The 15,054-nt window shown below is 36.4% G+C and overlaps 1 long non-coding RNA gene across 1 annotated transcript; it reads right to left on the bottom strand.

Annotated features, from left to right (window-relative positions):
* Positions 1-10,913: 10,913 nt before the first annotated feature.
* On the bottom strand, positions 10,914-14,813 carry LOC104105449 (uncharacterized). The gene is made up of 5 exons (XR_688359.4): positions 14,606-14,813; positions 14,331-14,401; positions 14,116-14,202; positions 12,146-12,530; positions 10,914-11,198 (listed from the first exon to the last, which is right to left on the bottom strand). It is a non-coding gene; the product is annotated as an uncharacterized lncRNA (long non-coding RNA).
* Positions 14,814-15,054: the final 241 nt, after the last annotated feature.

Here is a 15,054-nt window from a genome sequence, read left to right as displayed (position 1 = left end):
GGTACGAACTCAAATATATAATTTATTCCCAATTTCATGTCCAATTTCATGGTCAAAATTCAAAAATACCAAGTCTAGATCTTCTATACCAAAAATTCTACATTTTCCACTTAAATTCTTGAATTTACAAGTCAAAATCCATGTATTTAACTCATAATGTGTAAACATCACTTAACTCGTGGCATTTATATGGTATTTAAAACAACACTGCCCAGCCCGACCCTCTTCGCGAACGCGGCAAGTCCCTCGCGTTTGCGAAGCACAACCAGCTTCTACTCTCCAATTCCCCTACCCGAACGTGAGACAAGGCACGCAAACACGAAGCTTTACCAGCCTGCTAATCGCGAACGCGACTGACATTCACGAAGGCGAAGACCAAATCTCTCACATGGCCAGCTTCTTCATCGTGAACACTCTTGTGGAAACGCGAATGACAAAGCCTTGCCGTCCAAACCTTCACGAATGCGAGACAACAGTCGGGAACGCGAAGCACAAAATCTCAGCAACTAAATCCTTTTTAGCAAACACGTGAATCCGTTCGAGTTCTCGAAGAACAAAATCAGACACCAGCACCAGCAATTACAAAACAAGATAAACTGATCTGAAACCACTCTGAATCATACCCGAGGCCCTCGAGACCCTGTCCAATAACACCAGCAAGTCCCAATACCTTATCCAAACTTATCCAAAGGCTCGAAACACCACAAATAACTTAACAATCATGAATCGATGATCAAAATTCTTATTTAAAACATTCAAACTTCTCGAAACCCAGGTATTCAATTCTTCCAAATTTCCTATGGTTATTATCGCTAGGTGAAAATTTAGTCAAAGCACTTAAGTTCTCATTCTATGAAATTATTTTTATATGTAAGTTTAAGTATTCATTGAAATAAATTGATAGAGCTTTTGAGGTTCATATTTTCTAGTCATGGCAGAGAAGTTTTCTTTGAATGCCCATATGATAAAAGTTTATCTTTAGTTAGTGCCAAAGTTAAGTGAGAGAATCTTTCATATATAGTATTTAATTGTAGAATACATAATTGATGTTATTGGGTCTAGAACTAAGGATTTATAATGAGGTCACTTTATCTTTTTGTAAAATCAGTTTACTTGAATTCATGGCCTCTCCATCTATATACCTTTGTGGAAGAATGAAAATATTTAGTTGAAAACATTACTTGAATCAGTGAGGTGAGAGTTTCTAGATTTAAAGCTAAGTAACAACAAGTAAGAATTAATAGCTTATGAATTGACATGATTAAGCCTATTATTGTAGATTTCGCGTTGTCGAATACTCGAAAAACTTGAAAAGACGAATTGCAACTAAAGTTTTAAGGTGAGTTGAGGTTTACTTTCCTAGTAGGGAATTCCATTATAACCCTTGTGCTCCATATGTTAGCTAAAGCTAAGTCATGCCTTCTCGTGATCCAATGCTCAGTTCACTTATTCTTATTCAGTACGACATTATATGTGACATGAATACATGCTTATATATATTACCAATTGTTATATGCCTTTAATTGTGATATTCACATTCAGTAGGGAGAAGGGGCCACCCTCCCCCAGCGTAAGTGCCATGATTTCAGGGTTACCCTCCCCATGCTCGCAGGTGCCAACTATTTGTTGGGGAGATAGGCCAACACTCCCCCGTACGTGTTCCCAGATGCTCACGTACGCAGCGCCATTATGCATAACAATTAACTTTGAAAAGTTATATCTTAAAATATATATAACTCAGTTTCTATTTCAGATATCAGTTATGGGCTCAATTTCTACGTTAAGTTTCAGTTTTAGCTTACATTCTAGCTTATAGTTTCAGTTTCCAGATTATTACTTGGTTGTAAACTTTTATATGATTTTCCATAAATCCCTTTTCTTTCTTATATTTTCCAGAAGGTCTCGCTACACCTTTTTAGGAGGTAGCCTATGAGACTTATTGGGTATCCTTTGGTGATACTTAGCCCGTTTGGGCCTGCTACGCCGTATGGCAGGTATTGAGGATGCAGGTAACGAGGCACGTGGCTAGAGGAGATATTCTAGATTCAGTTTACAGATTCCGTTGATTCATCCCATAGGTAGCGGACCCTTTTCAAACTATTATTTATAACTAATTTTTTGCGTTTATTTTATTTTCGGGGGATGCCCCCGCAGGCAATGTATTTTAAATATTATTTTTCAGATTCTAGAGGCTCATTACTTGTTAGTGGGTCAGTATTAAAATATTTTGAGATTTATACTTTATTTATTATATTTTATCAGTCTGCTTAAGAACTGTTATTTGATTAGAATTAATATTTAAGCATGTTAGTTTCTTTACTATTGAACTTGAAGTTTGATACAAATAGTATAGGGTTCACTCAACGAGTGGTAAGGGTTGAGTGCCAATCACGTCCCACCGTAGTTTGGGGGCGTGACAAGTTGGTATCAGAGCAGCCAGATTTACGGAGTTCTAGGAGTCATGAGTCGTGTCTAGCAGAGTCTCAAATATGCATATGTTGTGCACCATACTTATATTTGGGAGGCTACAGGACATGTTAGGAATTATTTTTTTCTTTCTCTCCTTTGATTCTTATATCGTGCGTTAGAGCTAAATGTTTCTGAATTCTAACACCCATTTATCTCTCATTTCATCACTAACAAGATGGTTAGAACAATCAACTTCATCATCTGTTGCTAACAATGTTGAGATACCAGTTACTAATCATCAAGAAGCAGCACCAGAGGTGCAAGCCGCACTAATAGCAACAACTGTAGTTAGAGGACGTGGCAGAGGTAGAGGTATAGGTCAAAATGCTAGGTTTAGAGGTGGAAATGCCAGAGGTAATAAGGCTCGTGGTAGGGCCACAAGACAAGCACAAGCTCTACCTCAACAGGTTGTTAATGATCGGGTACCACCACATCAGCAGGATAATCGAATTGATAGAATTTTGGACTTTTTGGAGTCCCTAGCCCCTCCAACTGGTGGTCGGGCTGCACCTGTTCACGCTCCTCCTCGGGACCCACATGATTCAGATAAAGAGGTTATAGGAGATTATTTTCAAGCTCCACTCGAGGTACCACCACCAGTTGTCCCTGCAAATATTATCCAGAGAGTGCAGTTACCAACAAGAAAAATTGATCCACATGCCTTTCTGAAATTAAACCTTCCTACTTATAATGGTATCGATAAAGAAAATGAACCAATGTTATTTTTGGAAGAGATAGAGGAAATGCTTATTTCTTTTGGTTATCTTAACACAAGCCATAGAGTTGATTGAGTTTTGATTGAAGGGTGCAGTAGCACAATGGTGGAGAGGTTACAAGAAGGCCAGAGATTCTACATTACTGCCACTTACTTGGCCCTAGTTCAAAGAAGCTTTCAGAGCCAAATTTTTACATGGAGTCGGATGGATGAGCTCCGACGTCAGTTTGAACATCTTAAATAGGGTACCATGTCAGTGACTGAATATGAGATGGAATATATAAAATTGGCAGAGTATGCACCTAATTTGATACCAATAGAGAGAGAAAAAGTGAGAAGGTTTATTGAAGGCTTGAATCCACATATGGCAAAAGATATGACTTCACATCAGGATGACAAGACTTATCTTCAGGTTGTCAATATCGCCACGCGTAAGGAAGCTTTTGATAAAATCGCCAGGGAAGCTAGAGATAACAGCAAAAAGGCTAGAACAGCATGTATTTATAATAGATTTTCAGTTGAGGGTAAGAACATCAATCATTCAGCTCACATTCAATTAATGGCTCACTCATCTCCTTATCCAGCTCCACCCATACATAGCCAGTAGAGTAAGGGTTAGGCCCCTCAGGGGCAAAGTTCAACTAGTCAGGGCCAACCTCGGTTCTCCTATCCTATATGTCCTCCGTGCAACAATAAAAGATATCTAGGGAAATGCCTTTTGGGTCAGAAAGGTTGTTTCCACTGCCACGATCCGGGTCATATTAAGAGAGAATGTCCACTACTTGGACAACCTCCGGGGACAACTCCAACCAGACATGCAACATCCATGGGTAATTTTATAGTTGCACCTCCTCCAGTTCGGGCATCTAATACTCAGACTGGGCGTGGTGCCAATAGAGGTGGAGCTCTGGGAGGAGGCAGACCAGCCATATTCTATATAGTTCTAGATAGGCAGAATGCTGAGGCGTCTAATAAAGTTATTACAGGTATTCTCTTAGTTTGTGATCGCCTTGCTTATGTATTAATTGATCCTGGTTCAACTTTCTCCTATGTGTCTCCTTATTTTTGTGTCAAGTTTGGAAAAACACCAAAAAAAATTAGGGGTTCCGTTTGAGGTTTCCACACCTATAGGGGAATCTGTTAAAGTTGAACTTGTTAGATATGGTAGAGTTTGACATCATAGCTGGCATGGACTGGTTATCTTCTTGTCATGCTACAGTTGACTGCCACGCGAAGATCGTTAAATTCTCATTTATTGGGTAAGATCCAATTATAATTAGAGGTGAAGTGGGTACACCTGTGGGTAAGTTTATTTCTTACCTTAAGGCTAGAAAAATAGTGAGCAGCGGGTGTTTGGCGTATCTAGCACATGTGCGGGATATGAAAGTTGGCTCCCCAGTGCTTGAATCTGTACCGATTGTGAAAGAGTTTTTCGACGTGTTCCCGGATGATCTCCCAGGGATACCACTAGATAGGGAGATTGAGTTTGGCATAGACACATTGCCAGGAACTCAACCAATCTCGATTCCTCCTTACAGAATGGCTCCATCCGAGATAAATGAACTCAAGAAGCAGTTACAAGGCCTCTTAGATAAGGATTTTATTCGACCTAGTATTTCACCTTGGGGTGCTCCAGTGTGTTCGTGAAGAAAAAATATGGTTCCCTATGGATGTGTATAGATTACCGCCAGCTGAATAAGGTTACTATCAAAAATAAATATCTACTGCCCAGGATAGATGTAGGGTGCCAGGTATTTCTCAAAAATAGATATGAGATCGGGATACTATCAGTTAAAAATCAGAGAAGCACACATCCCGAAAATAGCTTTCAGGACTCGGTACAGTCACTATGAATTTTTAGTGATGTCCTTTGGGTTGACCAATGCACCAGTAGCTTTTATGAACTTAATGAACAGAGTATTCAAGCCTTTCTATTATAACTTTGTCATAGTATTTATTGATGATATTTTGGTATATTCTTGTAGCCAGAAAGAGCATGAGAATAACTTGAGAACACTTCTTCAAATACTTAAGGACCTCAGTTGTATGCCAACTTTTCCAAATGTGACTTTTGGCTCGATACAGTTACATTTTTTGGGACACGTGGTTTTGAAAAAAGGCAGTAGAGTAGACCCATAGTAAATAGAAGCAATTAGGAATTGGCCTAGGAAGACGACCCCTACAGAGATTCACATTTTTCTAGAATTGGCAGGTTACTACTGTCGTTTTGTATAAGAGTTCCCTTCAGTAGCTGCCACGTTGACAAAATTAACTCAGAAAAATGTGAAGTTCCAATGGTCTGAAGCTTGTGAGAAAAGTTTTCACGAACTCAAGAACAGGTTGACTACAACCCCAATCCTGACTTTGCCTACCCTTACAGGTAAATTTATGATCTATTGTGATGCTTCCAGAGTAGGATTAGGAGGTGTTCTTATGCAGAATGATAAGGTAATTGCTTATGCTTCTAGGCAGTTAAAGAATCATGAGAGAAATTATCCTACCCACGATCTTAAGCTAGCAGCAGTTATTATTTTTCTAAAAATATAGCGTCATTACCTTTATGGAGAGCAATGTGACATTTATACAGATCACAAAAGTTTGTAGTATATATTCAAGCAGAAAGAGTTGAATCTGAGACAACGTAGGTGGTTGGAGTTGCTTAAAGATTATGATTGTAATATTCTTTACCATCCATGTAAAGCGAATGTGGTTGCTGATTCTTTGAGTAGCAGATCCATGGGGAGTTTGACCAAGTTGTATGGTCGGACATCCAATAGTTAAGGAAACCTAACAAATAGCTAGCCAAGGGGTTCGTCTCGATGAGAAGTATGATGGAAGGTTGATAGCAAGTATGGGTGCTAACTCTACTTTAGTAGAGCAAGTTAAAGCCAAACAATTTGATGACCCTAGCTTGCTTAAGCTCGAGGAAGGTGTCCTCAGTGGCAAGATTAAGAATTTTGCACTTGATGAGAATGGTGTGATGAGACTTGATGGCCGTTTATGCATGCCTAATGTAGAAGATCTTTGATGGGCAATTATGGTAGAATCTCATAGCTCCAGATATTCAATACATCCAAATTCAACAAAAATGTATCATAATTTGAGGGGTGTTTATTTGTGGAATATTATGAAGTGAGATATTGCAAATTATGTATCACGGTGCCTTAGCTATCAGCAAGTAAAAGCTGAACATTAGAGGCCAGGTGGCTTAGCTCAAGTCATTGAAATATCAGAATGGAAATAGGAACGAATAAATATGGATTTTATGGTTGGCTTGCCACAAACTTTTAAGAAACATGACTCCATTTGGGTCATAGTAAACCAACTCACTAAGTAATCTCACCTTTTGCCAGTCAAAAAAACCTACATGGCGCCCCAATATGCATCATTATACATAAAAAAGATTGTTCGGTTGCATGGTTCTCCCATGTCTATTATTTTTGATAGGGGTGCACAGTTTACTGCCCAGTTCTAGCAGAGTTTTCAGAAAGGTCTCGATACCCGAGTTAATCTGAGTACAACTTTTCACCCTCAAACGGACGGACAGGATGAGAGGACAATTCAGACTTTGGAAGATATGTTACAAGCCTGTGTTCTTGATTTTAAAGGAAACCGGGATGATCATCTACCTTTAATTGAGTTTGCATATAATAACAGTTATCAAGCAAGCATTCAGATGGCCTCATTCGAGGCCCTATATGGGAGACGATGTTGTTCGCCTGTAGGGTAGTTTGAGATAGGTGAAACAACGCTTACTGGGCCAAACACAGTAAAAGATGCCTTGAAAAAGGTGAGACTTATTCAGGAACGACTTATAACAGCTCAAAGCCGACAAAAGTCATACTCTGATATAAGATGCCGTGATCTTGAGTTCAAAAAGGGTGACTATATATTTTTAAAGGTGTATCCAATGAAGGGTATCATGAGGTTTGGTAGAAAAGGGAAGCTTAGCCCAAGATATAGAGGGACTTATCCAATTCTTGAAAGGATTGGGCTTATGGCGTATCGACTAGAATTACCTCTAGAGTTATCTTCTGTGCATCCATTTTTTCATGTGTCCATGCTGAGATAGTACTTTCATGACCCGAGTCATGTACTTGATAGATAGGAGATAGAGGTAGATGATACTCTGACATATGAGGAGGTCCCTGTAGCAATAGTAGACAGGCAGGTTCGTAGACTTCGAACCAAAGACGTTTCTTCGGTGAAAGTAATATGGAGCAACCACTCAGCTGAGGAAGCTACGTGGGAGCCCGAGGATGTCATGAAGAAAAAGTATTCTTATTTGTTCGAGCTTTCAGGTACATAATTCAATTTAAGCTTTAAAATATTTAGTAGTCAAGTTATGTGATATTTGTACTTATAATGATGTAAAATGGCTTTGGCGGGTATATGTGTATGCCTTGATATTGTATATTATTGGATTGAGTAGCTGAAGGTGGAAAGTGTTATTGTTCGATTGGTTTTGACAGGATTGAAACTTTTGGGATAACTCCAGTTAAAAAGGAAACTCAGCCGAAATGTTTGAAAATTTTAGGAGTTAGCCAAATTTTAAGGTCCTAAGAGATAGTGAGAGTGGCATAAGGCCTAAGATCTTTCTTTATACTCAAGAATAACTGTGATATGACATTTGAGGACGAATATTTCTTAGGGGTAGAGAATGTAATGCCCCATTTCGCTAGCTTTTAAATACATATTGCTTAATAATAGCAAGTAGCAACTACAATGATTAAAAAGCAAAAAGAGAAAAAGAAAAAAAGACTTAGTGGGACCAAAGCCTAAAGGAATTAGAAGGGTAAAAGTTTTTTTTTCCGTGAGAAGGGTTGGTAAAGGTCTTTGTCTGAAAAAGTAAATAGAAAAAAATGAGATTTTAGCAAGAAAACCAAAGTAATTTAATTGCTTTAGGAGTTAGGCAAAGAACGTAGAAAGCCATAAAAAAAAGTCAAGGTTTTGTAATTTGCCATTCTCGAAACCAAGGTATTCAATTCTTCCAAATTTCCTATGATTATTATCGCTAGGTGAAAATTTAATCAAAACCCTTAAGTTCTCATTCTATGAAATTATTTTTATACGTAGGTTTAAGTATTCATTGAAATAAATTGATACAGCTTTTGAGGTTCATATTTTCTAGTCATGGCAGAGAAGATTTCTTTGAATGCCCATATGATAAAAGTTTATCTTTTAGTTAGTGCCAAAGTTAAGTGAGAGATTCTTTCATATATAGTATTTAATATTAGAATACATAATTGATGTTATGGGTCTAGAACCAAGAATTTATAATGAGGTCACTTTATCTTTTTGTAAAATTAATTTACTTGAATTCATGGCCTCGTCATCTATATACCTTTGTGAAAAAATAAAAATATTTAGTTGAAAACTTTACTTGAATCAGTGAGGTGAGAATTTCTAGATTTATAGCTAAATAACAATAAGTAAGACTTAATAGCTTATGAATTAACATGGTTAAGCCTATTATTGTACATTTCGCGTTGTCGAATACTCAAAAAACTTGAAGAGACGAATTGCAGCTAAAGTTTTAAGGTGAGTTGAGGTTTACTTTTCTTATAGGGAATTCCATTATAACCCTTGTGCTTCATATGTTGGCTAAAGCTAAGTAATGTCTTCTCGTGCTCCAATGCTCAGTTCACTTATTCTTATTCAGTACGACATTATATGTGACATGAATACATGCTTATGTGTAAGTGCCTTTAATTGTGATATTCACATTCAGTAGGGAGAAGTGGCCAACCTCCCCCAGTGTGAGTGCCAAAATGTCAGAGTTACCTACCACATGCTCGCAGGTGCTAACTGTTTGTAGGGGAGACATGCCGAGACTCATCCGTACGTGTTCCCAAATGCTCACGTACGTAAGGCCATTATGAGTAACAATTAACTTTGTAAAATTATATCTTAATATATATATATATATATATATATATATATATAAAACTCAGTTTCTATTTCAGATATCAGTTATGGGCTCAATTTCTACGTTAAGTTTCAGTTTTAACTTATAGTTTAGCTTGCAGTTTCAGTTTCTAGATTATTACTTAGTTATAAAATTTTATATGATTTATATGATTTTCAGTATATCTCTTTTCTTTTTTATATTTTCCAGAAGGTCTCGCTCCACCTTTTTAGGAGGTAGCTTATGAGACTTACTGGGTATCTTTTGGTGGTACTTAGCCCGTTTGGACCTGCTACATCGTGTGGCAGGTATTGAGAACGCAGGTAACGAGGCACGTGGCTAGAGAAGATATTCTAGATTCAGTTTACAGACTCCGTTTATTCATCCCAGCGGTAGCAGACCCTTTTCAGACTATTATTTATAACTTTTTTTTACGTTTATTTTATTTTCGGGGGATGCCCCCGTAGGCTGTGTATTTTAAATATTGTTTTTCAGATTCTAGAGGCTCATGACTCGTTAGTGGGTCAGTATTAAAATATTTTGAGATTTATCCTTTATTTATTAGTATATTTTATCAGTCAACTTAAGAACTGCAATTTGATAAGAATTAACATTTAAGCATGTTAGTTTCTTTTCTATTGAACTTGAAGTTTGATATAAATAATATAAGGTAAACTCAACGAATGGTAAGGTTTGAGTGCCAATCACGTCCCACCCCAATTTGGGGGCGTGGCACTTACGTACAAATCACAAATCACGATACGAACTTATTCCCAGTCTTGAAATCCTAAACGGATGTCGATAACACCAAAGTCCACTTCAACTCAAACTTAAGAAATTCTAAAACCTTCAAAATGCCAACTTTTCACATCTAGCGTCAAAACGCTCTCGGATTATCCGATACTCAACCCGAACATACGCGAAAATCCAAAATCATCATACAAACCGATTAGAACCTTCAAATCGTGACTCCAAGATAGTTTACTCAGAAGTCAAACCTTGGTCAACTCTTTCAACTTAAAACTTCCGACTTGAGAATTTTCCTTTTGAATCAACTCGGAACTTGCCGAAATTCAACTCCGACCATACGTACAAGTCATAAATTATGAAGTGCAGCTACTCAAGGTCTCAAACCGCCGAACGACATGCTAGAACTCAAAATGACCGGTCATGTTGTTACATCAATGAAGACCTCCCTGCTTCACCTACTTCTACCGCACTTCTTATATAGGAGAAAATGTATTACTTGTCAGTTTACAATATATAATTGTCCTCAACTTTCTGTTACCATAAAAGGTTGAGGGCTTGTTCATATATATCACAAGTTTAGGATAAACAACAACTAGCAACTAGTTCCTCTTCCTCGCTTTATATATCACTACAAAAAAATGTTAAATTTGCGGAGGTTTTATTTACATATTGCGGCGGTCAGAAACCTCCGTAATATTCTATTACGGAGGTTTTCAAAAACCCCATAATAATATTCGCCGCAATCAATTTACGGAGGTTTTTTGGGAGACCGTCATTCTAGCGTCGGTCTTTAGCGTCGGATATTTAGCGTCGGTCTAACCTCCGCAATTCGATAATTTGACTTTGTAAGAACACATGTATACAAATATTAGCGGCATTCAATACCCCTACAATATGTTTATTTAACCCCCGCAAGTTTTAACACAATATTATTATACATTAAATTGCGGCAGTTATAACCTCCGCTATTCATTGATTTTTTTTTGGCAATTGTTATACCCATAACTGATCCGATTTCAATTATGCTAATATAATGAAATATTATAATATTATATAAATTACTTGCTAGAATCAAATAACATCAATATATTAATAAACCATAAAATACATTAAAGTAAATTATCATTAGTCTCAAAAACTTAATTTAAACACAAAACATCAGTATTATAGTTAGTCTTAAAACTAACTTTAAACAGAACATCTACTACAACTATAATGGACAAAAGATCTACCATGACCATTCAATCGAGTACGATACATTTGCAAGCAACTTCAATGGTTGTCGTTAGCATTACTTCCACCAGACGATCTTCTTACATCCATGGATGAAATGGATCTGCTAGCCGCATCACTTGGCTAAAAAAAATAAAATAAAATATAATTAACGAAAAGTACCTCAACAATATCATAATTAATAATCACTTAGCTTCAGTCAAGTATCAGTAACTTCTATGATCCGAATACATAGTACATTAATGACCAAAGCCATCATTCACTCTTTATCAAACTCTCTTAGCTTCTTCTAATATCCCATAATTCATTAATTTTCTACTGGCCCAAATTAAATTAAAACTTGAAATGAGTTTGCAGGAGTTCAGGAAATGGCTAAAGAGATTTGACATAGACAGAGATGGGAAGATAAGCAAAGAAGAACTCCGAGACGCCATCCGAGCCAATAGCAGCTGGTTCAACAGGCTAAAAAGCATCCACAGTATAAAAATTGCAGACGCTAATGGCGATGAATTTATTCATGAGAAGGAATTCAGAAACCTTACTGAATTTGCACAGAGGAATTTAGGTGTTAGAATTATCTAAGAAAAATATATGAGCTTCTAGCTCTAATATGGAGTACAATACTAATATAATATTGTATGTGGGTACAGAAATACTTAGATATACTAAATCATTCTTATTTGTATGCTACTTCGCTATTTCTTCCTTCCTATATACTGTAGATATACATGCATTCCTTCTCATGTGCTATATGTATGCAAAATATGGTGTGTTGTATGCTCCATATATCTATCCTAGCTCAAGAATCTAAAGCTCAAAACTTTAAATCAAAACCTTACAAAAATTTAATATTTGGAGAGAGCGGCTGCTAAGCACAAGCTGAAAGTGAAAAAAAAAGAACACTGCCAACAAAATGAGAATGCATGTCTAGATATAGGAGTGAAGAAAGTGAAAAAAAGAGTCAAACACCACATAGCACAAAAGTTTTCTTCTTTCTCAATTCAGAGTCACATTTGGACTGATCAATCACACTTTCAAAATTAAATAAGAAAGTTATGAACTTTTCTTACTGTTGAATGAGGAGGAGAAACAAAGATCCCTGTAAATTCTTCGGGTATCCTCCCTTCTTTCATTATCATATACGCCTTAAAAGCATTCATGGGTGTTAACATTCATCATTTCTATGTAGTTCTCTTGGCTTTGATTGTGAGCATTCAACATTTGATTTACTTCTCTTGGCATTGGGAAGAACATGAACCGTTATTATAACTTGAAGCATTCAAATCACTATACCGAGGTCTTGTTTGTTTAAAAGCTCTGCCAGGAACAACTCCTAATCCCAAGCACTTTACCCTTCCAGAGTGCTCTTTTTCCAGCACCTTACCAACGGCATCATTTGGCAAAAATTTCAGACTCATCCACGGTGCTTTGGCTCAATGCTAGTTCAATTTTTTCCTAAATACATTACACACCAAAAGTCAGTGTCCTACTTTCAATCAGTGATTGATAAGTTATTAAAAAGAAAAATAAGAGAAGAAGAATATCTTTTTCTTTTATATCAATTACAACAGCAAATTTATCATACTTACCAACTTCTCATAACTAAACTCTTAAATTAGCAACAGATAAGATGTTTATTGGAAATTTTAACTCATTTCAGTAGAGTGGAGGCAAACTTATCAACAAGGAAGAGGCCCTACTCAGGTTCTATTTTACTAAATCACATACTTATATGTTCATAACATCACATGTAGAGCTTTTCGGAAGAAAATCACTAGCACAAAAATAATAGACCCAAAGTTTAAGAGCTATATACCTTAAATTGGAAAAATCTGCACCCAATAAGCTATATTGCCTATCCAGTTTGTTAGTAGTCAGTTCTGAAGGGCAGGCATCATTTTGTTTTTTCAGCAAAACATAGCAAGTGAACTACTTGGTAAAGTACCTATCTACCTGGAACCTACATAAATGTCTTGTTTCTTCCCCAGATGGCAATCGGATTTTGGTTCATTGGTTCAATAATAAGTTAAAATACAACCATATTATGACATGTCTTTTGTCAACAATAATTGTATTCTTGTATAATCATGAATTAGTGTGTAACAACAATCTACCTGTATGCTAGTCATGTATAAACAATGTATATTGTAAGGCAACTTTATTTCCTTGTTTAACCATTCGGTATCCGAAGTCTACTAGCCCGACTAACACGGGATTCGCGTCAGGTAGACCCAATAAAGGGGTGAATGGATCTGTACCTAAAAGCTATGGATCCGACTAATACCAGTAACTCATCATTTATTCACTCAATCTTGGTAACCATTTTTTCTTAAAATATAAAGAATATATCACATAATAACATCATCGAAGCCATTATTTGACGAAATTTCCTTTCTTCACCTAAATATTCAGATGTGGCTTCATAATAAGGGAAAAATTATGACCTGGACAGACAAATTACATCAAATTATGAATCTCCGTCTTCCATCAAATTATAACTAGTAAAGTCAACATTTCCCCTGGAGTGAACATTTTCCTTTCTGACTCTTGGCATAAATGGATAAATCGAAATCAAAAATCACTTCAATAATAAAAAGGATCTTGCAAATACCAACTACCGAGTGCATAATGCTTACAGAAAAAAGAAGAAAATATACAAACTAAACTATCAAAGATAAACAATAAATTAATTATAAAAGGCTCCTCATTGGGTAGTTAGTAACCTGGGATAGGAGGAATAGGAGGTGCTCCAGAAATCACTAAGGTGACTAGAGTTTAGGCTACTATATGATACTTCCTGTCAAAATTAGCATATTTGCAGAATAAACAGCTCTACAGATGCGACTAAGATAGCAATTCAAAAGAAACTACAACCACTTGAAATCAACACTGGCTCAAATGCAGTAGTTACTGCACTTCAAATAGGTAATGTTCATTTTCTGCCGGTTGGAAAGTAGTACTATAGTTTTTGTACTCTTATCCAAAAGAAGATATATTTTTGTGACTCCAATATTATTAAACAGAAAAACAAAAAATGTACCTTGAGACTGATTCAAACACAACGCAAAGCAGAAAGAGGAAAAGCAGCCAATGACAATTGCATCTTCTCTGAAGGTCCCCAGGAGTTCTAAAATACATATGCAAAAGAAAATATTTTAATTAAGACCCAAATCACAGAAATAACCTACAAAATACACAAAAAATCTAAATTTTAGAACATATAATAACTAATGCAAAAGGAGAAAGAGGACTTACATCTCGATTTTAATAAAGAGTGTTATAGCCTTCTTCAAAATACACCGATTCTACCAAATTTCTGCTACTTTCTGTTGAGAATCGAAAAACATCAAGATGAAAGAAAGAGAAAAAAAATCAGTAAAGGAAAAACATAAATTAACAGATAAAATGAACCTAAAAGCGATATGCATGAAGAAAGAAAGACAAAAAAGTAAAATCAAAGAATGAAAGAGGAAAATCAAAGCAAAATCGAAGAGGAATTTGTATGAAAGAGCGAAATCAAATAAACTTACATCAAATTAAAGGATTTGTGTTAGAGTGGGCCGCTCATTTTCATCCCTTGCCTGGTAGGTCTGTTAAGGATTTGATTAGAGGGGGCGAGGGTTTCTGAAAATGAAGCGAGGGGGAGAGAGAAGGGTAGCTGAAAATGAGAAAGGGTTTTGGGAAAAAAAGAGAGGGAAAGGATTAAAAAACGGGGAAAACATTGGGGTTAGTGGGCGCTATATTATTTTAAGGGTTGCGGAGGTTACCGACCACCGTAAATACAATATATTTGTGGGAGTAAATAAACCCCCACAATTTGATATAGATTGTGGAGGTTGTAATAACCGCCACAATAAAACCTCTACAAATTTAGCATTTTTTTGTAGTATATGTACCCACCAATCGGTATTACTTCTTGCTTACATTAGACTTTGTGTATTGAACAATGTTTTAAAAGACTTTTTGGGATTCGTTCGGG

This window comes from Nicotiana tomentosiformis, chromosome 12, assembly GCF_000390325.3.
Source record: "Nicotiana tomentosiformis chromosome 12, ASM39032v3, whole genome shotgun sequence".
Lineage (NCBI taxonomy): Eukaryota > Viridiplantae > Streptophyta > Magnoliopsida > Solanales > Solanaceae > Nicotiana > Nicotiana tomentosiformis.
This window is presented reverse-complemented; position numbering and strand designations above follow the sequence as displayed.